This window comes from Cupressus sempervirens, chromosome 11 (genome assembly GCF_028749045.1).
Source record: "Cupressus sempervirens isolate cs-2001-9-10 chromosome 11, ASM2874904v1, whole genome shotgun sequence".
Lineage (NCBI taxonomy): Eukaryota > Viridiplantae > Streptophyta > Pinopsida > Cupressales > Cupressaceae > Cupressus > Cupressus sempervirens.
Window position 1 is genome coordinate 279,166,784 of NC_143128.1, and position 4,559 is coordinate 279,171,342.

Consider the following 4,559-nt stretch of genomic DNA (forward strand, 5'->3'; position numbering starts at 1 on the left):
TAGCAGGTTGTTCAATAGGATTCTAGTTCCTAGTTTTGCACTCTAAAGATTTATGATCTTGTTTTTTGCATTTAAAACATTCTCCTTCAAACTTGATTTTCTCTGTGCATTCACTTTCTCTATGTCCAAGTTTGTCACAACTAAAACATTTACCATTAAATATTGACTTTCTATTACTCCAACATTTGTTTGAAGTATGCCCTATTTTTCCACAATGATTGCATGTAGGTCTTTTTTTGTTTTGAGCTCCTTGGTATGATGGATCTCCTTTTTTAGTATAGCCCAATCCTACTTTCCCTTTATTTCTTTTTTGAGATATTTTAGCTAACTTATCCATGCTTTCTTGTGATCTCATCATTCTCTCATCGGTTTCTCTTTATGATCTAAGAGTGTTCTTTATTCTTTCATTTTATGTCCTTAAATTGATGACTTATCCATTTGCAACATTCAAATGATTTACCATATATGCTTGATGTAGTGAAAAGTGGTGGATTTCATTGTCCTTTTCTTCTATCCTGGTTTTGAGTAGTCTTTTGTCTTCTTCTTCCATATTTATTTCATTTTTTAGCTTTAATATTTTATTCCATGACTTGACATATCCTAACTGAATGAATCTCCTATTCTCTTTTCAATTTTTTGACTTCTTCTTTTAGAATAAGGTTCCTGCCAAACATATCTTCTATAGCTGCATCCACTTCATCTGAACTTTTTTCTTTGCAAATATCTTCAATTCTTTCTTCTTTGTAGAGATTGTAATTCATATTTTATCCTAATTCTTTTCTTCTTTTTAGAGATTGAGAGAGTTTCTCCTTCATTTTCTTGATTTGTTCCATGGCCACATGTAGATCCAAATTTTCATTCGCAATGGTTTTCTTTGTCTTGTATTCTTTCATTGTCTCTAATTGTTTCTCTCAATCTACTAAACTTTTTGATATGAGAACCTTTCTCTAATCTCAATTATTGGAACTATAATGCAAGCTAGGTGGGGGTGAATCAAGAACCACTTAAAATTCTTTTAAATAAACCACTTTGTTAAGTTGTCTAATCTACTTGCATGCATGAAATGTAAAGCAATAAAGTAATAACAACATAACATAATATTTGGTAACCTAGAAATTCTCCAAGTATAAGGTAAAACTTGGGTAGGGTTGACACCTACAATGCTCTACTACTACAGTAATAAAGTTGGTATGTTAAGGCTTAAAAATGATCACTTCTAATGATATTACTTAGTTATGATTAATAAGGACTATTGGGTCCACCCTTTTAAAGGATTTATACGATGCAATTAAGTATGTAGTCTATTGAGTTTTTGCATAGGACTATTAGGTCCACCTAGTTAAATGATTTGAGAATTATGCACTTGTTTGGATGAATCAATGGATTGATCTCTAAAATGTAATTATGGTTGTTGATGATGATCCTTTGAAGTAAAATAACCACTTGATAATGATAGATAAGTATCTTCTTCTCCTAGGAATACTTATAGCCTTCAAATAGTTTTCTCTTCCATATTCACAAATGATATTCAATTATAATTCTTACATATCATCTCATATTTGATAATAAAAAATACTTCATACTTATATCCATCCAAATAGTGCATTCATAAGTCGGCTACAACATAACTAATTTCCAAAACAATTATCAAGTTAGCTTAGTATTGTAACTTGGTTCTTATGGCTTACTAAGGCAATGCTGAAGATACTTGGGCAACACTATCACATTGGATAATTCTAGCACTCATCTGATACTAGATGCTCAGTTCATGTTGATAACTTGGTAGATATTATTAACTCAATTTGCATTGTCTTGGCAACATGATTATCACTTTAGAACAAAACTACTTTGCTAACTTGGTTCACATTAGAGCTTGGTAGACACTCTCAACACGGTTGACAAAATAACTCAGTGTGAATTGTCAACTTGGTTGACATAATAACTTGGTTGGCACTTCCTACTTCCTATATAGTTAGCATCATTTTCATGGTTCCTTTGTGAGCTTGGTTAATACTACAAACTAGTAACTCAATTACTACGATCTATCCATTATGACTAAGTATGTTGACACTAACTAAAAATATATCTTTCAATGAGGTTAACATAACTAATGTTTAACTTTGTTCCTAAAGCTAAGAATAAATTTTTCCAATATCTAGATGTTATCCTAGCATCTTTGCTACATGTGATCTTTTTTGGGACTCCATGAAGTTAGAAAATATCTCTAACAAATATATGGGATATTTTGGCACCACATCTCTAAAATTTCTTGGGATAAAATGTACTACCTTAGTTTGTCAATACATAACAACCAAGATGGTCATATACCTACTTTAGGTCATGGGTTACCCTAGGATAAAATCCATAGCGATTATTTATCATTTCCATTTGGGAACCTTATTTGGATGTAATAGTTTAGGCAAGTATTGATAATTGACCTTAACTATCCTAAATTTGAGGCATCCTGCCATCTATTTAGTTGTTTCCTTTTTTAAGACCTTTTCTAAACTACAAAGGTCTTATGTCATCCAACATCTTTCTTACTACAACATAAACTCAATGAGGGGAGACATTGGTGTCTCTCAAGATCATCTTCTAAATCTCTAAAAGCTTAGGTATGTAAATCATATCTTTATATCTTAAGAGTCCATCGCTTTCTCTTGAGGATCCCTATGGAGTACTTGATGAAAATCATTAGAAAAAAACATACGTGTAATACCCCAAAATTGGCACATTATCATGCTAAACCAATTTTGGTCTATTTAATCAATCCTAAGTCCTATTTTATTAGGCAATTCTAATTCTGATACTCGCTACTTGACCTGAGTGTCAAATGCAAAAAAACCTAATTTGCATTTATCACACTCTTTATTTAATCCCTAAGTATTGACTCAAATTAGTGACATTAAACCTATTAATTAAGTTTAATTTAATTATAAGTGTCCATAATTTAATTTAATTAAAATTACCTCTTTAGGTAATGTGCAAAGGAATTAAATTTATTTAATTTAATAAGATAATGTCCTCATTTTAATTATTGAGTTTAATTATTCAATTAATTAAGATTTTGCATTTATGAGGTCATATTCTATTTTATTAAATTAAATATCTTCTCCAAAATCTTCTCTTCACTTCAGAGATGGAAATCCTGAGTGAAGTAGAACTTGAAATGGAGTTAACTCAATTAACATTTTGGCATGCTCAGAAGAGACTCAATTAACTCTCAATCACACTCAGAACTAAAATAGTTAACTTCACATGTACAAGGAATTTTCCACTCTAACTGAATCTCATCTCCAATCTCAATCATTGATTACAATTGATCTCAAACATAGATCAATTTCAGAATTCTATTTAAGGATCCTTCAATTTCTCATTACAAAGGTTGAATTAATTTTGTGTCAAACTTATGCTGAAATATTCATTTCTCATACATTCAAAGTTTGTTATCTTTCTTGCATTACAATATCATTTTAGTGTTAAAATGATTTTATTTAGAATAATATGGTCTCTTTATTCTTATCTTAATATATGCATTTCTTTTAGATTAATTTGCATTCTCATATAGCTTAATTAAATCCTTCATACTAGAGGTTTGGTTGCTAGCTTCTCATTCTGAGAGAAATGACATAATCCATCTAGTTAGGAGGCAATAGATTGGTCTACCAAATAGTTTCCGTTGAACAAATAAATGTTCATTCAGGAATGATTTCTCATATAATGATCATGTTGAAGTGTGTGCAAAGCTTGAGTCCCACATTTTCCACATACACATCTCTTAGCAGACACTATATAGCACTTGCTCCCTAAGCCCAATATTTATTGCTACCATGGATGAAATATGCTATTGCCACCTTAAGGCATAAACTACTCTATTCTATTTACCCTTGATATAACTGATCTCAAAATCATAATCTTCTTAGAATTCCCTCCACCTTCTTTAGCAAGTGTTAAGGTTGGGTTGTGTAAATATGTGCTTTAATCCGCGATGGTCTAATCTGAGAATGGTTTTCCAATTAGATAATTTCTTCACATATGTATATAATGAAAAATGGTTTCTAGTTCCAAGTTGTGGTGCATAGTCTTGGTCATAATTTTACAACTTTCTAGATTCATAAGCAATGGCCTAGTATTCTTGCATCAAGACACCTGCAAGTCCTTCTCCCCATGCATTTGTTATAGCTACAAAATGACGCTTAGGATCTGGTACCCTGAGTATTGGTACAAAGATCAACATATCCTTTAAGTATTCAAAGGTTGCTTGACATTTGTTTTTACCAAATAAACTTCTTCCCTTTCCTTATCATGGTGGTTATGGGATTTTCCTAAAGAAATCTTTGACAAATTTCCTTCAAAATCCTACCAAACCCATAAAGCTTCTAACTTATAACATATTCCTAGTTACCAACCATTCTTTAATTGCCTTGATCTTGGTGAGGTCTATTTCTATTTCCTTGGTTGATATAATATTCCCTAAATATTGGATTTCCTTCTAATAAAAAGAACATTGTTTGTGGTTAATCCTAATACCCTAAATACTAGATTTCCTTCTATTAAAA